Source organism: Mus musculus, chromosome 4, assembly GCF_000001635.26.
Source record: "Mus musculus strain C57BL/6J chromosome 4, GRCm38.p6 C57BL/6J".
NCBI classification, from domain to species: Eukaryota; Metazoa; Chordata; class Mammalia; order Rodentia; family Muridae; genus Mus; species Mus musculus.
In genome coordinates, this window is record NC_000070.6 from 127,913,042 (window position 1) to 127,924,770 (window position 11,729).

General features: G+C 44.2%; 1 long non-coding RNA gene across 1 annotated transcript; it reads left to right on the forward strand.

The window, feature by feature from the left end:
• Window positions 1-841: 841 nt before the first annotated feature.
• Window positions 842-3,383, forward strand: Gm40256. Its single transcript, XR_868173.2, has 3 exons — window positions 842-1,074; window positions 1,201-1,326; window positions 2,876-3,383. It is a non-coding gene; the product is annotated as a predicted gene, 40256 (long non-coding RNA).
• The last annotated feature ends 8,346 nt before the right edge of the window (window positions 3,384-11,729 follow it).

The window sequence follows — 11,729 nt, forward strand, 5'->3', positions numbered from 1 at the left end:
TCTGTATTTCAAAGGATTGGATGGTTAAAGTATTTCATTGGTATAACTTAAATTTTAATAAGATTTATGGAGTAGTATTGATATTAACATCCTGACTGAGGATGTCAGATCACTATTAGACTGTTAATTGTACAAATAACAGGTTTTGTGTGTGTGTGTGTGTGTATGTATGTGATTGACACCCACAATGTTAAATGAACTCAAATATTAAGCATTAAAGCAACAAATAACCTAATCAGTAAATGGACAAACCAACTGAACACTTTTTACATGCAGAAACACAAATGGCCAATAAATACAGGGGGAGATGTTCAACAGCTTTAGCCATCAGAGAGACACCAATCAACACTACACTGAGATTCAATCTCGCCCCAGCCAGTAGGGCTATAATCAAAGAAAGAGAACAGTAACAAATGTTGGCAAAGATGGGGTGGGAAACGCCCTTATACACTACTGCTGGAAATTTGAACTGATGCAGCCACTAGGGAAATCAATATGGAGGTTCCTTGCAATACTAAAAATAGAATGACCACATGATCCAGCTCAGGGGTCAAAACAAGATAGCCCGGAAAGTAACCCAGTTTTGAATACTTGGCGCACCCACTTAGCTGGAGGAAGTATGTCACTAGGAAGAGACATTTAAGTTTCAAGAGATTCACACCATTTCAAGATAGCTCTCTGCTTCCTGTTTACGGATCAAGATGTGAGCTCTCAGCTTCCTGCTCCAGCCGCCACGCCCTGCCTGTTACTATGCTCCCCACTGTGATGCTAATAGACGCTTATCCCTCTGGTAAACCCAAAGAAAAATAACTAGCACAATACTCTTACCTATATCCTTGCAGGAATCAAAGCCAGCAGACAGCAGAGGAGCCTGCAAGCCCTTGTTTACTGCAGCGCTCTTCAGAACAGCCATTGTGGAATCAGCTCATCAGCGGGTGAACGGATGAAGAAAATGTAGCACCTATACAGAATGTTGTTTATCCATTAAGGAGAATGCAAGAGTGTCGCTTCCAGGAAAATGGATGGCACTAGGAGCGATCACGTTGAATGTAATAAGCCAGAGTTGTAAGACAGGTACTGCATTCCTCATATTAGGAATCCACATTTTCCTGATTTTTTTTTTATAATTGTTCTGTCACTCTGCAACAATAAAACAGCCCTTGCTCCTAAGAGATACATACTAATGTATTTCAAACTCAGGGACGGCCTACCAGGAGCCTGCTTTCAAATCCAAGGATGCTCCAAGGATGATGCTACTAACGGGATGACGATGATGATGATGATGTAAACATGGCAAGATGAGAAGTTAGAGAATCTGTGTGGAAGGTATGGGGGAACTCTTTCTCTCAGCTCTTCTGTATCTTTGAAATTATTCCAAAATACATTTAATCAAGAGAAAAGGACATATAATAAGCACAGCACCCCTCATCTCTTCCACTGCTCTTCTCTGCAGACTGCAATCATTGGGTGCTTTACTATCTAACTTAACTGTCGGGACCTCCCCAGAGAGTAAGCACCATTACTATATCTTGCCCTTTCAACCCCTCCTCACGGAACTCCCTCTTCCTCTGGGTATCTCCAAGCTGCTCCCCAACTCTTGCCTTTCTGATGCTCACAGCCACACACTCGTGTCTTCCTTGACTAGGCAGCCACTTTGTTCACTGCTGCATCCTCTGCCTCTTCCACAGCACCCGGTAAGCACTGCACACCCACTAAACAGCTCCATCACCAGAAAGAGACTTAGAGAAGATCATAGGCGGTAGAACCAGGCATTGAAGGAAGGCAAAATGATTCTAGAATCAGAGACAACTCCATCGTGTTGGCTCTGCTTTCCCAAGAACCTCTTTAGCTCACCTCCACTCTCAACAAGATAGCTGTTAGAAACACTTCTTAACATGGCTCCCAATATCCTTCAAATTCTCATATTTGTGGCTTTGGGAGATCTTTCCCCTCCCCTCTTCCCTCTTCCACAATTGGCCTAGGTATAAAACACTATGACTTCCACCTTGCTAGCAAACTCTTTCTGGTATGTTCCCTGCCTTCGTTCTGACTTACCACAACTCTACACCCTCACCTCAGTTTCCCCTGACCTGTCGAAGCTGGTCTTTGGCACAGTTTGTAAGATACTCATCGGAGAGGTCCACTGGGCAAGGAATCAAGGGAGACTTCTAACCAATGGTGTGCGAGACAAATATAGAAGTAGTTACCTTAGAAACAAATCTTCCCCAGTCAAGCCCTCCCACCAGACTGCAGCCCTAGCAGACACTTAGATCACAGCCCAGGAGTGATCTCAAAGCAGAGGACCCCAGGTAAGACAGGTCAAGGTTTCTGAGTCCCAGGAGAGGGATAATATATGCCATTCTTTGAGGCCAGTGGGTCTTAGTATGCATCTAAGAAACACAGCTCGCCATGAAGTACAGATATCACCTTAGGGTAAAAGGTTAGAAAAGGTGTTCTAAGCAAATGGACTCAAGAAGCAATCAGGCAGAGCTATTTTAATATCTGACAAAATAGACTTCAAAGCAAAACTAATCAGAAGAGATAGGGAAGGAGACTACATACTCATCAAAGGAAAAAAAAATCCACCAAGAGGAGATTGCAATTCCAAACATCTATGCACCAAATGCAAGGGCACCCAAGTTCATAAAAGAAACACTGCTACAGCTAAAATCACATCTTGGAGCAATTTGCTGCAGAACGGTGGCTGGCTAATATTCCACCCCGTGCATCTGCACTTCTCCATAATAACCAAGAGCTCTGGGTATGTATCTGCCTGTGTTTGCTCCCCTTCCTATCACCCGCACTTCAAACTTCCGGGCACAAACTGTGATTTGCTTCCCACTTTCTCATAGCACGGTACTTGTTTGATCTCCAGAATTCAAGGAACGCTTCCACACTGTCGGTGACTTCGTACAACAAGTACAGCTGCCGTGGAAACCAGTGTGGTCGTGCCGCTGAGCGCTGCAAAGTGACCTAACCTGCCATTCCGTTATATTGCTCCTAAGTACATATCCTTTTATATTAGTGTGCACTTAGTTGTACTAAATAGACCTTTTCTTCCATGTATTTCAGACTATTGATCATCCCCCCTTCTTTCTTCCCTAACAACCGCTTCTATACTTTCATGACTTTAAAATGATTCTATGAACAATACTTGCTTCCGAGCCCAGCTTACCTCACTTGACTTGATTTTCAATTGTGATGGCTGTTCCTGGTTGTCGACTTGACCACACCTGGAATGAACTGCAATCCCGAAATGGAGGACACACCTGTGATCCAGATCTCGGGGCTTCTGACCCGGATCGTCACATAGGATGACACACACTTTTGATCCAAATCTTGAGGCATACTGGCCATGAAAAGCTTTGGCTCAGGCAAGGTATACACGCCTTTAATCCCAGGAGACAGAGGCAAGCAGATCTCTGAGTTCAAGACGAGCCTGGGACAGAGCAAGTTCCAAATCCATACCTTTAATCTGGGCCACACCTTCTGCTGGAGGCCTACATAAGGATGATGGAAGAAGGAAGGCTCCCACTTCTTCATCCTTCCTATCACCCACACTTCAAACTTCCCCGGGCACAAACTATGATTTGCTCCCCCATTTTCTCATAGCACAGGTACCTGTCTGATCTCCAGAATTCAAGGAACACTTCCACACTGTTGTTGGTGGTGGTGTAAAGTAAGTGTGTAAAATGGTGTACAAGGCATATGTGTAGTCACTTTAGAAATAAGTCTTCTCCTGTCAAGACCTCTCACCAGACTGCAGCTCCAGGAGACACTTAGAGAGATTTCAGAGCAGGGGAGCCAGGTAAGACTGCTTGCACTTCCTTGCCAGCGCATCTGTTGGAACCTGCTTCTTCGGGATTCCAGCTTAGACAGAAGGCCAGCCGGAACAATGAGCTTCTAGGGACTGAGCAACTACTAGATTCTTGGACTTGCCATTCCCAGCTGCCCGTTGCTGAGTTAGTTGGACTGCAGCCTGTAAGTCATTCCAATGAATTCCCTTAATAGACAGAGACATTCTGTAAGTTCTGTGACTCTGGAGAACCCTGACTAATATACCAGCTTCCCCCCTTTTCCCACAGATATGATTTCTTTCTTCTTAGTGGGGGAATAATAGCTATTATTCTACATTTTCTTCATCCATTGGTGTGGGTTCCCTCACTTGTCTATTGTTAACAATGCCGTGATAAACCTGGTTTAAAAGCCCCTCTGCTGTCTGCTGGTCTGAAACTTTTTTAAAATTTGCTTATCATACCTGACTATTAGAGCATTTTTAAGAAAAAAAAAACTTGTCTTGAAATCCCTCATTAGAATTAAATTTTGGGATTCAAACATGGAGTACACTCCTTGATTGTAGCACTAGGAAGATCATGAATTCAAGGTCAACATGGGCTGCATAGCAAGATTCTGCCTTAAAATGACCTAGCCAAGTAAATGAATTAGGCTGGTGAATTAACATATGCATGTAGACAGTTATTTGAACCTAATAAAATTCTTAATTTTTGCAAATCTCTGAAGCAGAACCGGAATTGTGGACACTTTGTCATAACGTGGCTCCGCACGAGGTCTCAACTGGATGACCATCTGGTCCCCTAGACACTATGTCTAAGTGACTTCTGCATATAATTCTTTTTTGTAAGTTATTTGTGTGTGTCTGTGTGTGTGTGTGTGTGTGTGTGTGTATGCAGGGTGGTGGGGGGAGTGTTCACATACCGTGGCATGCATGCATGTGACAACCAGAGGATGACTTTCAGGAGTCAGTTCCCTCCTTTCAGCTTTCTGTGGCCTCTGGGGATTGAACTTGTGACATCAGGTTTCCATCATTAGGTGGCAAGTACCTTTACCCATTAAGCCATCTTGCCGGTCCCCCATGCAATTCTTGAAAATAGTATTTGCGACACTAAATTCCATAAGAGGACAGAGTGACCTGCCCATCTACCTGTTCTAATTGATGTCCCTTTAAACTTTTCAAGGGAAACCATTTCTACTCCTTCCTCTTCACCACACAATGAGGTAGCCATAAAATTTCATCTTGGAGTAATCACATCCCGAATCAATGGCTTCTTTTCTTGAGTTAAAAAAATTCCCCCCCTTACATGTTCATTTTAATTTAAAAAATGCTATTTTAAATGGTAGGGAGCCTTTTAATTCTCCACTCTGGGTTATAAAAAAAAATAATAGATAGGCAGAAATGTGTTATTAAAGCTATTTTTCTTGGCGTTCTGGTAATTTAATAAACTGCTGAAGCTCAGCCTTAAGACTTTATGATGCAGCAAGAGGAAGACTTGTCTGTTGATTAATAGCTTTTGATGGTCCCTCCCCCAACCTCTGATTCCTGGGACGCATCCTGAAGGACAGCAGGCTGCTACTGAAGAGGGAAGGAGGTGTGTGAAGCCTTGTGTAAATATGTTTGAGCTAAGGGATTTTACTCCAGGAACCAATCTCAGTCTGTCTCTGTCACTGTCTCACTGTCTCTGTCTCTGTCTCTCTCTCTCTCTCTCTCTCTCTCTCTCTCTCTCTCTCAGACTTAGGTTGCTGGCAGATGGGTTGAACAACTCTTGGGCTTGGCAGCTTCTGAGCCTTTCTTCAACCTCAGGAAGTTTCCACACCAAAGTCATTGAAAGGCCTCTCCTGGTGCTCAGGCCCCATGACAAAATGCTGTATGCTGGGTGACTTAAACCAAAGCAATGTATTTCTCTCAGTGCTGAATGTCGGAAGGACCAAGATAAGAACAAGGTTGTTAAAACTTGATTGTAAGTCCTCTGCCCGTGACTTGCAGGTAGATGATGTGGACTCTCATGCTCTCTTCTCCTCTGACCTAATGCTTCACAGAGTGAGCAAGCTCTCTATTATCTCTTGTTATTAAGACACTAACTCCATAATGACAGCTCCACTCTCAAGACCTCTTCCAACCCTGGTCACTTCCCTAAAGTCCATCTCCAAAGAGTTTTATCTTATCCCAGTGAGACTCGGACTCCCACCTGCTTGTTCCGTGTGGCAGGGCATAAGCATTCAGCCTAGAACAGAGGAAGTGCTGGGTACCAGATCTGATCTTTGGCTCCAAACCCACTCCCAATGGTCCAGGCTGTTTCTACTCTACCTACTGCTTCCTTCCTAGGCTGTGCCAGTATTGGGCACTAGATGGAGACCCAAAGCTGGGGAAGGAAGGAGAGTTTCCCACACAGCGTCAGTATCCTACTCTGGTCAGAATCATCCAACAATGATCCAATGCCCCTGCCCTACCCCGGACCCCAGTAGCTTTTGTTCTATCCAGTTTATAAAATTCCAAACACTTGGCAAAAACAGCCTCATTGTGGCTTCTTACAATACCAACATCAGGAAACTGGTTCCTCCTCCTCCTCCTCCTCTTCTTCCTCCTCCTCCTCTTCCTCCTCTTCCTTGGAGGTGAAGAGCATCATCACCCATGAGTGACCTCCTCTCAGCCTGGAGACACTAACCCCAAACATATATCCCTGCCCCCTCACCCCAGATGCAGACATGAATTCCAGCTCTCCACAGTTTCTAAGGCTTCTGAATTTTAATAACCCCACCCCCTTCTGTTGAGTGGCAGCCACTTCCTGTAGTTGCTGCTTTTGGGTTACTCACAGAATCTTTTTCATGCCTTTTCAGTTTTTCAATATGGGCCTAACAAATCTTCCTATTAAATTCTGTCTGTTGAAAGAGCTGATGTCTCTTGCCTTGTCCCTGACTCATAGCTGGAACCTGGTCTCATTTGACAGAACAATGGCATCCTGGGATACAGATGGACCTTTGGATCCCCCAAGACTTCCTCTCTTTGAAAGCAAAGCAAGTGGCAAATGTGCTTCATTTACAAGTCTGAGCAAGTTTTCTGCCTCTCCCTTGGGTAATGTCTGGGTAGTATGTTGTGGCAAGGAAATCCTTCCCAATTGAAAAGGCTTTCTTCCTTCAGCCAGTTAGCTCTATTAAAGCAAATGTATGATAGCATAGCATCTAGTTCCATGTCTGATGCAAAGTTGAGGTGTCATAAATGACTTGGATAGAACTCTTCCCAAAATCTCTACTAAGCAAGCAAATGAATAGGAAGATGGATAGACCAATGAATGGCATCTTAATTTGGGTTTTATTGCTGTGAGGACACACCATGACCAAAGCAACTCTTATAGAGGACAACAATTAATTGGAGCTGGCTTACAGGTTCAGAGGTTATGTCCATGATTATCAAGGCAGGAGCATGGGAGTGCCCAGGCAGGCATGGTACAGGAGGAGCTGAGAGTTCTACACCTTGTTTCAAAGGCAAACAGGAGAAGACTGTCTTCAAGCAGCTAGGAGGAGGGTCTCAAAGCCCACGCCCATAATTTCAGACTTCCTCCAATAAGGCCACACCTCCTAATAGTGCCATTTCCCATGGGCCAGCATATTCAAACCACTGCACGAGGGTGGATGTTTTATGTATGAATGTATGTATGTATGTATGCATGTATGCATGCATGCATGCATGTATGTATATTACCTGATCTCAAGAACATTTACTAGTGAGAAGAATTAACATCATTACTTCATTTTTAATATGGTAGGATTGGAAATGGCTATATGTGAAAGAAATTCTAAATAGCATTTGGTTTTAGCTAGAGTTTGCTCATGTACTCCAGGGCTGGCCTGGCTGCTCTGAGGCCAAGAGGATGCAAAGAGCTCAGCCCCTTCCCTCCTGTGCTGTCAGCCTCACAGAGCATCCTCTACCTCCAAAGATCATGTGCAAATTCCTGCTTGCTTCCCATCTGGCCAAAGCCAGGTCACACATGCTAGGTAGTGAATGGCCCATCTGCAAGTGAGGTCCTGGACCGAAGGGGAAGATGCAAAAGTATAATCTGTGCAAGTACCAAATAACTGAGAGCCGAGGATGCCCTGGCATCAAGAAAGATGCTGCAAGAGGACTGGAGTCCTGATGGAGGAGCTCCCTGATTCAGGCAGCTGCCTTCCTTGCCGTCCTTGTCCCGTGTGAGGGCCTACTGCCAATCCCTTCCAAGTGCCCATCCTCACACCCCCTTGCCTTGTGACAGTGGCTTAACACTGGAAAGTCACATAGAAGTCTTAGTAATCCAAAATATGAATAACAATGAAACAGACAATATAAGTTAGAACAGAGTTTATCCACTCTGGATTGTATTACTGGTAATAGGAAAGCAGATGAAAATACCGAGTTTGAGGGACTCACCGAGTAGCCCTCTAAGCTTTATCCTTTCTGCATATGCAGTGAACCAGTATCTCCTGAGATTATCATGAAGGAGATGCATGTAGCATGTGCTTGCCCCATCGATTGGCTTGTCCATAAGCGGTGGTTATAATGTCGTGCACAGTTTCTGGAACCCATGAAAGCATGTTACTTTTCCACTCTGTTGCTAAACTACACATGAGCTATTGTCCTGAAAATAACATTGTCCCGAGAAAAGGTACTGGCATGGGGCTGATGGGGGCAGGATGGATGAGTTGAAAACCGACCACATGAAGGTTTCTTACAGACACCAAGTGTTCTAGTTTGGATGTGAAGTGTTTTCCCAAAAGGTTCATGGATTGGAAAAGTTATCTGAGAGTCCTGTTCCATAAAGCCTTAAGACCTTGTCTCCCCTTAAGAAATTCTCAGGAGGGAAACATAGCTAACGGGGGAGCTGACAGAGGTGCCCAACTTCTAAATAACCTCCCCACTCCCTGGTGCAGCTCACCCCTCAGGGGCCCCAGAAATAGCCATGGGAAGAGGCATCCTGGGAGCTTTTTCTGACTCAGGATTTGGAAATCTGGGTGGGACCGTGAGCAGACAGCACTATTTTGAGATGTTCTGGAAACTTTGAGATGTGGAAACCAGTTAGAAGAGGTAGGTCACGAGGGGCAGCAGGTGCTGTGTGGTTCCTGGTTCCTGGTCCCTTCGTGTCATTTCTCTAATTCATGATCAGCTGTGAAGTGAACAGCTCTCCCGTCTCACATTCCCCTCCACAATCGTCTTCCCTACCGACATTCCCAGAGCCAAATGATGGAGGACTGAACCTTCTGAGCCAAAGTACGTCCTCTTCCCTTTAGGTTGTCTTTGTCAGACACTTTGGTCACAATAAAGAAAAGTTGACAAAAAGTCAAGAAACTTTAAAAGGTGTGTGTGTACATGTATATGTATGTATATGTATACGTGTGGATATGTATATGTATATATAATCAGATGTCACTTGTGTGAACTCCTAAAATGAGTTTGAGTGTCTATGTCCACACTGATACCTGGATGTCCCTCTAATAATCTCATCATCGTAGTAATGACTATGATTTAATGACTATTTTTAAAAAGTCAAGGGCTGGTGTGATGGCTAGGGTAGATAAGAGCTGTTGCTGAACATGCATGCTGGGCCAAACTCCAAAAGTGTTGGGCCTCCTCACAGTACTTTGTAAGTCTAGTTCTGGGGAAGGGGAAGGGACAGGATTATTATTGGTATTTGCTGGCCACCTGTATAGCACAAAAATAGAGCATTTTAGATTCAGTGAGAGATTGTCTCAGAGGAATAAAGAGGAGACTGATAAAGATGATTAATGCTCTCCTCTGGTCTGTATGTGCACACAAATGGACATGGGTGCATACACGTGTGTGTACACACACAGAGGGGCAATGTGAATGGGTAGGGCACTGTGCCCATCTTTCTTTCAGTGAGTAAGGGGTCAGTTCCCCTGGATAGGGGATACCTTGAATGTTAGGCACTTTGTTTAAGGATGCCTCTTTTTATGACTGCCCATCTGTTTCTGAGGTCCCTTGGGAGGTGATCAGAGCCACAGGGTATAGTGTTGTAACACTAGAAAGACGTTGGGCACTGGTGCCAGGCCCTCCCTTAACTAAGTTTTCCTTCAAGAACATCTTAAAGAAAACAGAACCACAATAACTTCCGAAAAATCTGAATGAAGCCTCTGGCATCAGGTGCTGGTGGGTCAGGAGGCAGCTCAGCACAATTCAATGGGCATTTTTAACACCAACCTGTACTGGGCATCAAACTAGAGCATGTTCCAGATGCAATTTCTCTGTCTCTCTTCAAACATTTGTTTCACACACACACACACACACACACACACACACAAAGAGTTAAAAAAAAATCTTACCTCCAAGACATCAATCCCCACCCCATCCTCTATAAACCCACCCCTCTTCCCACAGGGAGCCCTTCAAACCCCTTGGTCCTTTATCTTAGTGTTCATAGCCAGGCTTCTAGGTGGTTCTGTGAGTTCCAGTGTCCCCAGAATAATCTATGTCAGGTCTGACCTCCTGCCTTCCCATCATAATAAGCAACTTTGCTCTCCTCGCTTCTTACATCTGTCTTCCTCCTATGGTTATATCACCATTTTTTTTTTTTTGCTTAAATCCATATTAGGGCCACATAGTGTCATTCACTGTTGAGTTAATTGCTTTGGGGTTTTTTGTTATTTGACGTTTTAGCTAAAATTTCCCACTTCCACCAAGGTCATAAAATAGCTGTCAGTATAATTTTCCAGAGTGACCTCTGATAATTAATCTACCACCATTCTATTCCCCAGCCTCTTCCCTTTCTAGAGGTTATCGGCCTCCTACCCCAGTCTGAACTGCGGATGGTGGTGGCTTGAGGAAGGGCTCTGCTTTGTGTTTCCTGAGCCAAGCCCATCCAGTCTTCTCACCCTGGAAGTGTCCTGAGCATCCTTCTTGCCCTGAATCCCTGTTTCCATAGCACTGTCTCTTCTGTCTTGGTTGGTCCCCTTGTCTTAGAGGACCATCCATCCTTCCCCCTACCTCCTGGCAAACACACAGGGAGATAAATGACTGGGCACTTTGCACACGTGAAAACATCTTCACTTCACCTTCATCCATTAGCCACTGGGTTTGGAATTCCAGATTGCTGATCATTTCCAGCCAAAGTTAAGACGTTGTCAATGTATACTCTAGGCTCTGGTGTGTTGCTGTTGAGAACTCTGTGACCATGTTTTAGAATCTTACCTTTGTCCCTGATATTCCAAAATTTCCTAAGGCTGTACCTGAGTTTAAGTCTCCTCTGCTCACCTCTTGGGGTTTGGATCATCCATTTTCGGGGGTCATCTCAGGATCCATCTCTCCATTTTCACTGCAACCGAGAACTCCAGCTACCTAGATATCCAGGGCTCTGGACATAGCCTCACTTTGTCTTATCTTTTATGTCTTATCACCACTTCCTTTCTTACTCTCCTTTTCTTGAGATCTCTCTGATTTTAACCTTCTAAGTCGGTGACGAGGAAAAATCTTGAATAACAAGGAATGAAAACAAGACTCAAAAACATTTTTTCTTCCATGTTTTTAGTCACTTTGCTTTCAGAAAAAAAAATCCATCCTATAAATGAATGTATGAGTAAACTGATTTCTATTACTTCCTTTAGAAATTTTTGATCTCTCTCTCTTTCTTTAGTTCATTTTTTTAAACCTTTATCTTGATGTCTTTTACTGGGAATTATCTATTCCTATTAACCATCAGGTCTTAATGCTGATTAGGAGATATTTACCAAAGCACATTCATGGGGGCTGACTTCCAAAGACCTCTGAGCAGTTCTCTAAAACCCGGCTTCTCCATCATAGCCTAGCTGCTGCCCTCAGGGTATGTGTGTGTATTTCTTTCCCATCTAGGTCCTCAATCCCACAACCTTAATGCATGGCCCCTGAGTCCTCCCTAGAGGCACTGTCTCATGTCTTCCATAGAACTGTCTGTGCGGTTTGTGAGGCTAGG